This window comes from Plecotus auritus (assembly GCF_963455305.1).
Source record: "Plecotus auritus genome assembly, chromosome: 1".
Taxonomy (NCBI): domain Eukaryota; kingdom Metazoa; phylum Chordata; class Mammalia; order Chiroptera; family Vespertilionidae; genus Plecotus; species Plecotus auritus.
In genome coordinates this window covers 153,007,012-153,021,779 of record NC_137770.1, presented here as the reverse complement: position 1 = coordinate 153,021,779, position 14,768 = coordinate 153,007,012, and the positions used below count along the sequence as shown (strand labels likewise).

General features: G+C 39.7%; 1 pseudogene across 1 annotated transcript in view; it reads left to right on the top strand.

The window, feature by feature from the left end:
* LOC308241432 (5-azacytidine-induced protein 2-like) overlaps nt 1-14,768 on the top strand; it is a 188,295-nt pseudogene that overhangs the window by 23,038 nt on the left and 150,489 nt on the right. The gene's annotated exons all lie outside the window — the stretch shown is intronic.

The following is a 14,768-nucleotide window of genomic DNA, read 5'->3' as shown; positions in this document are numbered from 1 at the left end:
CCAACACACAAGATGGCTGCCCCCATGTGGACACAATATGGCCACCACAAGATGGCCAGCAAGGGATGGCAGTTGGGAGGGACCAGGCCTGCAAGGGAGGGCAGTTGTGGGCGATCAGGCCAGCAGGGGAGGGCAGTTGGGAGGGACCAGGCCTGCAAGGGAGGGCAGTTGGGGGCGATCAAGCCTGCAGGGGAGGGCAGTTAGGGGTGACCAAGCCGGCAGAGGAGGGAAGTTGTGGGCGACCAGGTCTGCAGGGGAGAGCAGTTGGGAGGACCAGGCCTGCAGGGGAGGGCAGTTAGGGGTGACCAGGCTTGCAGGGGAGGGCAGTGAGGGGTGACCAGGCCTGCAGGGGATCAGTTAGGCATCAATCAGGCTGGCAGGGGAGTGGTTAGGGCAGCCTTGGGCAAACTACGGCCCACGGGCCGGATCCGGCTGTTCTATCTGGTTCTCTTGCTCTCCCCTCCGCTCTTTTACTTTGAATTTATATTAGTTCACACAAACACTCCATCCATGCTTTTGTTCCGGCCCTCCAGTCCAGTTTAAGAACCCATTGTGGCCCTCGAGTCAAAAAGTTTGCTCACCCCTGGGTTAGGGGGTGATCAGACTTGCAGGCAGAAGCGGTTAGGGGCAATCAGGAAGGCAGGCAGGCGAGCAGTTGGGAGCCAGCAGTCCTGGATTGAGAGAGGGATGTCCGACTGCCCGTTTAAGCCCGATCCCACTGGGATCGGGCTTAAACGGGCAGTCGGACATCCCTCGACAGGTCCCAGATTGGAGAGGGTGCAGGCTGGGCTGAGGGACGCCCCCCCTCCCCCGTGAACAAATTTCGTGCACCGGGCCTTTAGTTGATATATAAAATACTAAGTGCTAAAAAAATATGTAAGAGAATGGCCATATTGACATTTTAGTTTCTAAGATGCCTTAGAAACATTTTCACCAATAGTTCAAGATATTCCAGGTTCTATTAAGTCACATCTTACTAAGGTAATCTTTGAAAACTTCCCATGCAGCCCCCATTACCTTATGTTGGTAATCTGACTTTAGGATGAGATAAAGACTCTCATTCTCTGTAAGCTTTTTTCCATAGGTTTCATTTTCTCCTTTTCTCTTAAACACTTTTATCTTTAAATAAAGTGTATTCTCTATATTACATGAAAACATAACTTTTACTTGATTTTTGTAGCTTTTTCTATCATCCTGTTGTGCCCATCCATTAAAATCTAACATTTTTTAAATGCAAGGTCTCATCCACTTATTCATATTTTCAAGACTCATTCTTTTCTTTTTCGTAAGAATCTGATTTTCAATCCTATAATTGCACTAAAATTTTTTTCAGAGTCATCTTCTTTTAGTCCTTTAATGCATTACTTCTCAGCAGCAACTGGTAACAATGACCACACACAAACTCTCCCTCCAGTCCTCCAACCGCAGTTCATTTCTAAACAGTAACCATGATGTACAGTCTTCCACTCTGTCTAGTCCTTATTTATTTATTTATTTTTATTTTTGCTTGATGTTGGGGGAAAAAAGTGGTAGCATGTTTATTTTTCTTCACCCTGTTGAATGCCATGGACTAGAACTACATTGAGGTTGAAGGGAGATGTAACAAGTTTAAGAAACTCAATACCTGGTTTTATAATTTGATGACCTTTGTTTTGAATATTTAAGATAAAAATAAGGGCTAGAGATAATGTACTTAGCATAAGAAGATAAGTATATAATCAATACAACAGAAATTATGAGGAATTTCAAAAAGACAGAAAGAGAACAGCCTCAAAATAAGAATCCCTAAAGGACAGAAAGCTGATAGAATCAAATCCCAGACATACGCAGAAGTGGAATACTCTGAAGAAGAAATTAGGGGAGCTCCAGTCCAGCAGCGGATAGAGACAGTGGTCACCTAAGACAATAGGGTGTTTTTTTCACCTTTTAGTATAGAAAATTTCTAACAAACAAAAGAAGATAGAATATTATATTGGCCCTCCATAGGTTCTTCGCCCAGGTTCACAATTTTACCTTTTTATTTTTCATTTCTTTTCTACCTCACTTCTTTTTTATTTTCTTGCCATCACGATGTATCCCCTCTATGGCCTCTTCCATCTCCACCCAACTCCATCACACACCTGGAAATCACCATACTATTGTCCGTGTCCATGAGTCCTCTCTAATTTTTTCTCTTTTTTGCTCTATCCCTACACCACTCCCCCAACACCAACACCACCACCACCAGCAGACAAGCACCATATGATTTCACTCATATGTGGAATTTAATGAACTGAACTACCAAGCAAAATAGAAACAGACTTCTAGAGGGCAGTTGATTCCTTTCTTAAAATTCTCTCAGAGATCCTTAAATCTAATCACTTCAAACCAGATTCCCTAGTCAACATTTCTGGCCTTGACCCCTTTACTGAGGTCATCTGTACTTTTCTTTCTTCCTTCTTGCTCCTCATAAACAATATCGTCAACCACACACTCATAAACTATGAGTAACATGGATCGCCCTTATAGATAACGAATCCTGTCCATTTTATGTTGATTCTTATTGGTGTTACTTTGAGTGTACTACTGTTATGTTCTGAGTTTGGGGGCACCTTCACCCTTAGGATGTTGACCAGCATTCTCTGTCTTGTTTTTCTCTTATAATGCAAATGTTTTTTGTAAGTGTCAGATTATCAATTATTTGCCTTTAATAATAATAATAATTTCTTATTTCATAGAGACCTGACCTATAAAAATCTTCTGAAGTTCTTTTCACATGTATACTCAACTATATTGTTTGAAGGCTTGGGAAAACTAGAGCTATCTTCTTCTTGCCAATTCAGACTCCTCACCTCATCATTGTGTTAATCAAATATCTGGGTTTGAATTCCAAGACCGCCAATGATATAAAGTTTTTAATTGTATCCTAACAATAGTTAAGCTCAAATATGTTCAGTTTATACAAAGATAAGTACCCTTATCTTTAATAATAAAAGGGTAATCTGCTAATTAGTCTGGACATCCTTCCAGACATCATTCTGGACGTCCTTCTGGATAAATCCGGGGCTGGAGGGAAGTCCAGGTCCCGGGTGCCTGTGGGTGGCCGGAGGGAAGCCAGCCCAGGTCCCAGGTGCCTACTGGTGGCTGGAGGGAGGAAGCCCGGGTCCCAAGTGCTGGAGGGAAGCCGCTGCCAGCAGCCGGGGGAAGGAAGGTCTACTCTTGCATAAATTTCATGCATCGGGCCTCTAGTATCAAATAATATGCCCCACAGACAAATTAATACATAGAAAGACAAGATTATCTCTTGTGAAGAAAATGAAGACAATGGGGAATTAAGGGCTAAAGTATTTTGCAGAGACGAGATGACAAGTGCTGAAATGAATGAGGTCAATGAGAGTTGGAACAGAGAACACTTCATGGAGGGGAGATTGGGAGCCAGGTCCCAATAGATACAGGATTAGGCACGAGGAACAGAAACTGAAAAGACAGAATGGACAGCATGAGTAAAGGCTGAGAGATGCTGAAATCAGCCCAGTTATATCAGAGGATAAAAATCCCATGGCAAAAAAAGAAAAACCTGTGTTCACACAATGACTTGTACAATAGTGCTCATAGTTGAATTACTAACAGCCAAAAAGTGAAAACAATACAAAGTTCCATCAATTGATGAATGGATCAGTGGAAGCACCACACAATGAAGTATTGTTTGGCAATAAAAATAAATAAATAAAATATTGTTATGTGCCATAATGTGGATGAACCTTTAAAATATTTCATTAAGTGAAAGAAGCCAGTCACAAAGGACTTTAATTTGTGTGGTTGCATATATATGAAATATCCAGAATAGGCTAATCAATAGAGACAGAAATGAGACTGGTATTTGCCTGGTGGAGGGCACAATGAGGAGCTGGTAGTGACTGCTAAGTGGTGTGGAGTTTGTTTTTGGAGTGATAAAAATATTCTGTAATTGACTGAGGTGATAGATGCACAACTCTCTGAATATGTTTAAAATATTGAATTGTATAATTTAAATAGGAAAATTATACAATGTGTAAATTATATCAATGCAGTTTTTTAAAAATATATCCATTAGTGGATCTAGATTTAATTTTCTTAATTGTTGGTTGTGGATGTACATATTACAATGATCTGAACATTTCCATGCTTTCATAATATTTCTAAGTGAGAGAAAATGAAAGATATGCCTATTTCAACTGGTTTGTAGAATGACCTTCCCATACAAATTATTCTGAAATCTATTGAATATCCATTCACCAAAGTGAAGAAATAAAAACAATTTCCAGAACATTCCATTAAGCATTATCCTCTGATTTTGTCTGGCTGCCTCATCAGGATAATGGAGATGTCACTAAAACTATTATTTAGTGGGGAAAAAAAACCCTCTTGACTTTTATGAAGAATGATGCATAATTATTAACTTTCCTAAGAGTAAATATTATAAGAAAAACATAAAATACAAATGACAGAATAATAGCTAGGGTTAAGAAGTAAGTTAATTATAAAGATAATGCAATTATAATAAATTAATCACAATGAAAATACAAAAGAAAGTTGTCCATGAAAAGTAGTATCCTAAAACACTCTATATTATTTAACCAGCTATAGATTAACTGAAGACAGGTTTAATTTCATACATACTTGACTTCTGCTTTCATCTAGTTCCTTCTTTAAGTCATGTGTCTTATCTTGTAAAAGCCCAGGATGACGTGATTCAACCTCCAGTGAAGCCTCTGTCATAGATATTTTTTGTTGAAGTTGTCTGACAATGGCCAGTTCTTCTTGAAGTTGACTCACAATGGCCTAGTGAGATATTTCTGTTACTGACTTTATTAATCACATTATTATTAAATTATGTTAATAATATACTGTATAAGTTCACATAAGGAATTGGGCAAAAGGTTTACAGTTGTGAGTATGGGAAACACAGAGTTTATTCTTGTATTGTTATTGACTAATTATTTTATTATTCTCCATACAAACAAGTATAAACCTACTTTTTGCCTCACCCTGGATGTACTTTGTTAGAGTCATATATTATTATCTACAATAGTACAAGTGTAATATGCTAATTAGACCGAACATACTTCAGGATGAAGCCGGGGCTGCCAGGGAAGCCCAGGTCCCAGGTGCCTGCTGGCAGCTGGAGGGAGGGAAGCCCGGGTCCCAGGTACCAGAGGGAAGCTGGTGCTGGCAGCTGGGGAAAGAAGGCCTACTTTTGCATGAATTTCATGCATCGGGCCTCTAGTTATAAAATATAACTGGAAAAATATCACCATCTACATCAATTAACCTTCTTTTCCTCATATGGACATACTCCTGTTTGCTTTTGCTTTATCAGGATAAAGACACAGAAAATGTAATCCTTCTGCCTAATCAGTATTAGGTTATTTAGACAGCTGACTCAGCCCCACTCTCTGTTCCCCCCCCCCCAACCCCCCGCCCCATGAATCTAAAAGCTTTACATCTACTGACATCTCAAAGAGAATAGATCATGTAGATGGGTCAACTGGTAGTAAATTCAATATTGTGGAACAAATTCTCTTTTTATTTTACAACCAGAGGCTTTAATTAATGTCACAAATTCAATCCCCTGCTCAAATCCTCCCAATACATTCCTATCTTAGAAGAGAACTGAAGTCATTCCAATGTCCTTCAAGGCCCTAGCTAACCAGGCCTTCACCTGCCTCCCTGCTACACATAAACCCTGCCATTCCTCCCTAGTCTGAAATGGAGATCCAATGCCAAATGAGTAAATCACAGAAAGCTACAATTCTCTCTGTCTTGGACAAATTTATCTCCAAAAGATAGTAATTATGCCTTGAAATGAGAAATATGAGCAAATTATTTGTAAAAGTATTCAAAGAAAATTGGAACTAGTAGTGGAAAGATTAAATCAAGTAGAGTTGCTAAAACTCACCATGTTTGTCCCAGATTATGATTTAAGTAGATGCCTTTAAAAGGGTTGAGAGGTCTTTGAATATATTACTTGAGTCTGAAATATTTTGAAATTTAATTCAAATTGGCATGAATAAAAATAACCTTATACTAACTGAAATGTATCAGATGCTACAGAGGAAAGATACTATGAGATACAGCATCTACACTTCAGTTCATCTGGGAAATCTGAACTTAATTGAATCTTAATTTCAAAATACTCATTTTAGGTAGAGCATTCCCTTGCTTTCTAACAGTAATAAATGTGGTGACACAGGCGGGGTGGAAAAATGGCGGTGGAATAGACAGATGTGTCCTGATTCTTCTCCTGGAGCAGATAGAAAGAACAGCTGAGGGTCGCACGGGGAGTGTCTGTTGGAGAGTTACGGGACAGCTTAAATCTAAGGGACAGCTCCCCTGACCGGGCAGCCCCCACTGCTGCCGGGTTCCCTCCCGGAGCCACTGGCTCGGACGCAGAGACCGTGCCATCTTGAAGGGGAAAGTGGATATTATTGGAAACCTGAAAATCTACAACTGCAGCACCCACCGAACAGCTGTGAACTCCCGAACACCAGTCCCCCATTGGCGCAGACACGCGGATTCAGAGGAGCTCTACACTCCACCACGGAAAGGTCAGATTTCTCCTGGGATAAGGTGAGGTCTCTGCTCCAGGCAGGAGAGAGAAACGCGCACACTGCGGGAGCTGGAGGACCGGGGGAAGTCTGCACCTAGAAAAATCCGTGGCTGTTGGGGCTGGTGTGATCAGTGAATGGGGAAGGGGGTCCTCAGAGCTGCTAACAGAGGGGATGTCTAAAAAGCAACCCATTTTGATCTGATGCAGAAGGACAGCCTAAAAATTTTGGGAGTGTGACAGCTGTTTGGACACAAGGGGGAAAAGAGGATTGTGCAGGCTTATGCGCAGACCTGGAGTTCGCACACTCATGCTTTCTCCTCTTTGAATCCTTGTTTCTGATTACTGAGCCCAATACATAGGATCACCCAGTTGGGGACACCCTAGGAGACTGCAGGGGTAAGTTGTTTTTCTGGAACCTGGGGAGCAGAGCGGGCAGTGACCACCAGAGAACCAGCTCTGGGGCAGCCCACTCCCACAAACCAGTATTGAGTGCCATAGGAAAAGCAGGATCTAAAGCAGAGGCTAGAAAGGACCCATAGAACCAGAAGTCAACCCAGAAACACTGCCACCCAGGGGCTGAATCACAAATTGACTCTTGTGTAATCACAAATTAAGGAATACAAGAAAGTAAGACACACCGCTTGCTTAAAAATCGGGACTGGCTTACAACACTGAGGAGCAGAGGAACACAGGAAACTGCAATACTGTCCTGACTGGGAAACAGGTGTGCCAAACAGAACAATAGAAGAAGTGAATGACCTTCACTACTGCATATTTTATTTTTATTATTTTCTTATTTTTTTTATTTTTCATCTTTTACTTAAGAAACTAAGTTTTTTTCTTTTTTCCTCACTTGATTTTACCTTTTTAATTATTACATTTTTATTTTCAATCAGTATTATTACTACTACTATTTTACCTTTTTTTTAAAAAAAGTGTCATTTTATATTCTCTTTATTTGTCTTTGAGATTAGTGTTCTACATTCTATTTTCATCTTTCCTTTAGCTTCATTCTGCTCTATCTCAACTCTACCTTTATACCATCACTCTCTTCCCAACTTTTGCCTTTTTGTTGTCTTGTTTCTCTTACCCTTTTCCTGCCTTAGATTTTCCCTAATCTTTTTTTTACCCCCTGTTAAAATTTCACCCTACTTATATATCTAATTTCCAATCCCTGCTCCGAGTTCATACACACCTCTCTCTTCTCTGTCTTCACTATCCAAAAATTGTTTTTCTCTCTGTCCCTTTGTTGTTTGCTTGAATGTTGATTATATCGTTTTTTATGCTTGTTTGTGAGATTGTTTTCCTTATTCTCGTTGTTTTGTTTTTTTGTTTGCTTTGTTTTTTTTTGTTTGTTTTTTGCATCTGTTTTCCCTTGCCTCACTTGATATTAATTGTTGTTTGTAGTTTGTATTCATCTCCAGGTACTTGTTGCTGACATTTGATGGGATTAGTGGCTGTTCTATTGGAGTTTTCCCCCCATATATACAGTTTGCTCCCCTTTTCTCTTATTCTCTTTTTTTTCTCTCTTACTTTTTTTCTCCTTTTCCCAATTTCTTTTTGGCACTCCTTTCTTTTTTTTTTTCTCTTCTTCTTTCTCTCCTATCCCATAATTTGCCTTTCTCTGGTGGTCACCTGTACTTAGGGTTATTAATATTGTGAATACATTTCTGTTCAGTGCCTTGTGTGTTGTACCTGGTAGTGCTGTATTTTGTGCCTTTAAATCAATGCAGGAGAGAGAGAACTACGTAACCAGACACCCAGAGAAGTAGAGACCATGGGAAGACAAAGAAACAGCCCACATATAAAAGAAAAGCAGGCATCACCAGAAAAGGAAGTAAACGAAATGGAGGCAAGCAACCTGGCAGAGAAAGAATTCAGAGAAATGGTCAAAAGGTGGATGAAAAGAATGGAAGACAAATTTGACAATATGAGTAAGAACCAAGAGGAAATGAAGAAGAACCAAGAAGAAATGAAAAATGACATTGCTGCTGTAAAGAACTCAATAGAAAGCATCAAGACTAGAATAGAAGAAGCAGAGGACCGCATCAGTGAGCTAGAAGACAAGGTAGGAAAAAATAACCAAGTAGAGCAACTTCTAGGAAAAAAAAATTTAAAAAGCAGGAGGAGAGCCTAAGGGAACTTTGGGACAATATGAAACAAAACAACATCCGCATAATAGGGGTTCTAGAAGGAGAGGAAACTGAGCAAGGAATAGAAAACTTGTTTGAAGAAATAATGACAGAAAACTTCCCTGATATAGGGAAGAAAAACCCCACACAAATCCAAGAAGCTCACAGAGTCCCAAGCAAAATGAACCCCAAAAGACCGACACCAAGACACATTATAATTAAATTGGCAAACAACAATGACAAAGTAAGAATCTTAAAAGTGGCCAGAGAGAGACAGAAAGTTACCTACAAAGGAACTCCCATCAGACTAGCAACTGATTTCTCAACAGAAACTCATCAGGCCAGAAGGGAATGGAATGAAATATACAAAGGCATGCAAAGGAAGGGTCTGAATCCAAGAATACTATACCCAGCAAGGCTATCAATCAAAATTGAAGTTGAAATCATGGGCTTCACAGATAAAAGAGGACTAAGGGAATTTATTACCACCAAACCAGCAATGCAAGAAATGCTAAAGGGTCTGTTGTAAAAAAAAAAAATAAAAAAAAATATGAAGCAAAGAAGGAACACAGGGGTAAAGAATAAAAATGGCAACAAGTAAGTACCTATGAATAATAACTTTAAATGTAAATAGAATAAATGCCCCAATCAAAAGACATAGAGTAATGGATTGGATAAGGAAACAAGACCCATATATCTGCTGTCTACAAGAAACCCACCTCAGAAAAAAAGACGCACACAGACTGAGGGTGAAGGGATGGAAAAAGGTTTTCCAGGTGAATGGAAATGAAAAAAAAGCTGGGGTAGCAATACTTATATCTGACAAATTAGATCTCAAAGTGAAGGACATAACAAAAGATAAGGAAGGCCACTTCATAATACTAAAGGGAGCAATCCAACAAGAAGAAATAACACTAGTAAACATATATGAACCCAATACAGGAGCACCCAAATACATTAAAAAAAAACTGCTGGAGGATATCAAAGGACAGATTGACAGCAATACAATCATAGTAGGAGACGTTAATACCCCACTATCACCATTGGACAAATCCTCTAAACAAAAAATCAGCAAAGAAACATCAATCCTAAATGACTCACTAGACCAGATGGAATTAATTGATATCTTCAGAACATTTCACCCTAAAACCACAGAATATACATTCTTCTCAAGTGCACATGGGTCATTTTCAAAGATAGACCATATGTTGGGTCATAGGCAAAGTCTCTTCAAATTCAAGAAGATAGAAATCATATCAAGCATCTTTTCAGACCACAGTGGCATAAAACTGAAAATCAACTACAATAAAAACAATCCAAAAATATCAAACACATGGAGACTAAATAGCATGCTATTAAACAATGACTGGATTACCAGAGAGATCAAAGAAGAAATAAAAAACATCATGGCAACAAACGACAATGAAAACACAACAATCCAAAATCTATGGGACAGAGCGAAAGCAGTCTTGAGAGGGAAGTTCATACCTCTACAAGCCTACTGCAAAAAAACAAGAAACAATGCTAATAAATTACCTAACCCTACAACTCAAAGAGTTAGAAAGAGAGCAACAAGAAAAGCCCAGTGTAAGCAGAAGGAAGGAAATAATAAATATCAGAGTGGAGATAAATGACACTAAAACCGAAAATCAATAAAAAAGATCAACAAAACCAAGAGCTGGTTCTTTGAATGGATAAACAAAATTGATGAACCTCTAGCCAGGCTCACAAAGAAGCAAAGAGAGAGGACCCAAATAAATAAAATCAGAAATGAAAGAGGTGAGATAACAACAGACCCCGCCGAAATACAAAGAATTGTTAAAAAATACTATGAACAACTCTTTTCCAACAAACTGGACAACCTGGAGGAAATGGACATATTCCTAGATAAATATAACCTTCCAAAACTCAGTCAGGAAGAATCTAAACATCTCAATAGGCCAATAACTATGGAAGAAATGGAAGCAGTCATCAAAAAGCTTCCAGCAAACAAAAGCCCAGGAACAGATGGCTTCACAGGGGAGTTTTACCAAACATTCAAGGAAGAACTAAAATCTATCCACCTCAGAGTATTTCAAATAATTCAAGAGGAAGGTCCTCCTCAGACTATTTCAAAAAATTCAAGAGGAAGGACTGCTTCCAAGCTCCTTCTATGAAGCCAGCATCACCCTAATACCAAAACCAGATAAAGACAACACAATGAAAGATAATTACAGGCCAATATCCCTCATGAACGTAGATGCCAAAATCTTCAACAAAATTCTAGCAAATCAGATCCAGCAGTACATCAGAAAGATCATACACCATGACCAAGTAGGATTTATCCCAGGAATGCAAGGATGGTACAATATCCACAAATCAATAAACGTGATACATCACATAAACAAATTGAGAGATAAAAATCACATAGTCATATCAATTGATGCAGAAAAAGCATATGACAAATTCCAACACCCTTGCTTGATAAAAACTCTCAACAAGGTGGAAATAGAAGGATCAGACCTCAACATAATAAAAGCTATATATGATAAACCCACAGCCAACATCATACTCAATGGGCAAAAACTAAAACCATTTCCCCTAAGAACAGGAACAAGACAGGGATGCCCACTCTCACCACTCCTGTTAGACATAGTACTGGAGGTACTAGCCATTGCGATCAGACAAGAATAAGAAATAAAAGCTATTCAAAATTGGAAAAGAAGAAGTAAAGCTGTCCTTATTCGCAGATGACATGATACTGTACATAGAAAACCCTAACTACTCCATCAAAAAATTATTAGACTAAATAAATGAATTTGGCAATGTATCAGGATACAAAATTAATGCCAAGAAATCTATGGCATTTCTATACACCAATTATGAACTTACAGAAAGAGAGAATAAAAAAGCAATCCCATTTACCATCGAACCAAAAAAAATAAGATACCTAGGAATAAACTTAACTAAGGAGGTAAAAATCTATATGTGGAAAACTATATGACACTGAAAAATGAGATAGAGGAAGACATAAACAGATGGAAGAACATACCATGTTCATGGATTGGTAGAATCAACATCATCAAAATGTCCATACTACCCAAAGCAATCTACAAATTCAATGCACTTCCCATTAAAATACCAATGGTATATTTCACAGAATGAACCTTCAAAAAATTCATCTGGAATAAAAAAAGACCCCGAATAGCTGCAGCAATCCTGAGAAAGAAAAAGAAAGTAGGGGTGATCTCAATACTAGATATCAAGCTGTATTACAAAGCCACTGTTCTTAAAACAGCCTGGTACTGGCACAAGAACAGACGTATAGATCAATGGAATAGAATAGAGAACCCAGAAATTGACCCAAACCACTACGCCCAATTAATATTTGACAAAGGAGGCATGAACATACAATGGAGTCAAGAGAGTCTCTTCAACAAATGCTGTTGGGAAAATTGGACAGATACATGCAAAAAAATGAAACTAGATCACCAACTTTCACCATATACAAAAATAAACTCAAAATGGATAAAGGACTTAAACATAAGATGGGAAACCATAAAAATACTAGAGGAATCCATAGGCAGAAAAATCTCAGACATATGCCGAAGGAACTTCTTCACTGATACTGCTCCTAGGACAATGGAAACTAAAGAGAAAATAAACAAATGGGACTACATGAAAATATAAAGCTGTTGCACAGCAAAGGAAACCATCAATAAAACATCAAGAAAGCCCACTGCATGGGAGAACATATTTGCCAATGATATCAACGATAAGGGTTTAATCTCCAACATTTACTGAGAACTCATACAACTTAACATAAAGAAGATAAACAACCCAATCAAAAAAATGGGCAACTGATCTAAATAGACATTTTTCGAAAGAAGACAGAAGGAAGGCCTTAGAGACATATGAAAACCTGCTCAAAGTCACTAATCATCAGAGAGATGCAAATCAAAACAACAATGTGGTACCATCTTACACCTGTCAGAAGGGCTATCATCAACAAATCAACAAACAGCAAGTGTTGGCGAGGACGCGGAGAAAAAGGAACTCTTTTGCACTGCTGGTGGGAATGCAGACTGGTGCAGTCACTGAGGAGAACAGTATGGAGTTTCCTCAAAAAACTAAAAATGGAACTCCCATTTGACCCAGTGATCCCACTTCTAGGAATATATCCCAAGAAACTAGAAACACGAATCAGAAATGATATATACACCCGTATGTTCATAGCAGCACAATTCACCATAGCTAACATTTGGAAACAGCCTAAATGCCCATCAGCAGATGAGTGGATTAAAAAACTGTGCTATATCTACACAATGGAATACTACGCTACAGTAAAAAAGATGGAGTTCCTACCATTTGCAACAACATGGATGGAGATGGAGAGCATTATGCTAAGTGAAATAAGCCAGGCAGAGAAAGATAAGTATCACATGATCTCACTCATTTGTGGAATATAATGAACGGCATAGACTGATGAACAAGAACAAAACCAGAGACTGAGAAACGTCGATCAGAACCTCAAACCTCAGGGAAGGAGGGCGTCAGTGGGAGTAAGGGGGAGAGATCAACCAAGGGACTTGTGTGCATGCATATGAGCCTAATCAATGGACACAGACAACAGGGGGGTGCGGCATGAGTGGGGCATGGGAGGTAATGGGGGAATAAGGACACATATGTATAAAAATAATAATATAAAAAAATAATTAAAAAATAGAAAAGAAAAAAAAGTGGTGACACAAAGATTAAAATTATTATTATGTCAGTATAAAATTAACTTATTAATATCAATCTATATCTATTAATAATCTATAACTTAACATCTTAAAGTTTCATGGGCAATTCACTGTCTTTACTCAAAACTAAACACCTCTCAGGCACAGCCTCCCCGCTGCCAGGGCTGCCCACTCCATGCAGTGGCTCATGCGGAATGCTGCGGGGCTGCTGGGCTGTGGTCAGGGCCGGCCAGGGAACTCAGGTGCCAGGAACACAGCAGCATGAAGTGGAGGGTGAGCTGATGGCAGCCGCATGCATCACTTATCTATGAGCCTCCCCCTCCTGCGTACCTAACTGCCTCACCAGACCTCGCTGTTGGAAGCCTTAGTGGCACATTGGAAATTCCTACTTTACACATCACCCCAAGGAGCCCTGTACCCAGATCAGAGGCTCACCGGGGTCAGCAGGAAGCAGGCGCTGTGGCAGCCTGAGCTGTGGGGTTCAGGGAGGATGGTTGGATTTGGCCCACAGCTCATGCTTTGCCTACCCTGAGCAAGTGGTGGTGTTCAGGTGTGACATGACCAGAAACTGGGACAAGATGTTGGTGATGGAAATAGATAGGAAGGAACTTGATGCCAGAGACCTTTGGAGAACACTGATCAGATAGAGAGATAAGGAGAGTCTGCGAAGATAAACATCTGCATTCTTCAAGGAGCCGCTGGGACATGCTTGTGCTTGTCAAAGGCTTAGAGATGCAGTGTGGTCGGAAGGACACTGCAGGTGCTGATTACTTTATGCTTAGTCATGAAGACAGTAAGTAGAGATGAGCATTCAGGCAGTCTGACATAGATCTAGGTAGGGATCATTAGTGATTAGGTGAGGTGGATGGTGGGAAGCCAAGGACCAAAACCAGCTTTAGGAAGGGGAATAGGGAACTAAGGAGGAGTCAAGTCCAGAGGAAGAAGCTTAAAGGGAGGGTAGCAATAGCAATGTAAAAAAAGAATAAAAATAGAATTAAGTAAGTGGACCCAGCCCTGGCCGGTGGCTCAGTGTTAGTGTCTACCCATGCATCGAAGGGTCACTGGTTTGATTCCCAGTCAAGGGCACATACCTGGATTGCAGGTTCAATTCCTGGCCCCAGTTGCTGCACATGTGGGAAGCAACTAATCAATGTGTTTCTCTCACCTCAATGTTTCTCTCTCTCTCTCTCTCTCTCTCTCTCTCTCTTTCTCTCTCCCTCCCTCTCTCTCTCTCTTCCCCCATCCTCCCTGCCTTCTACTCTCTCTAAAAAGCAATGGGAAAAAATATCCTCTGATGAAGATTAAGAACAAAAAAGAAAAAGAAAGAAAGAGGACCCAAACGGA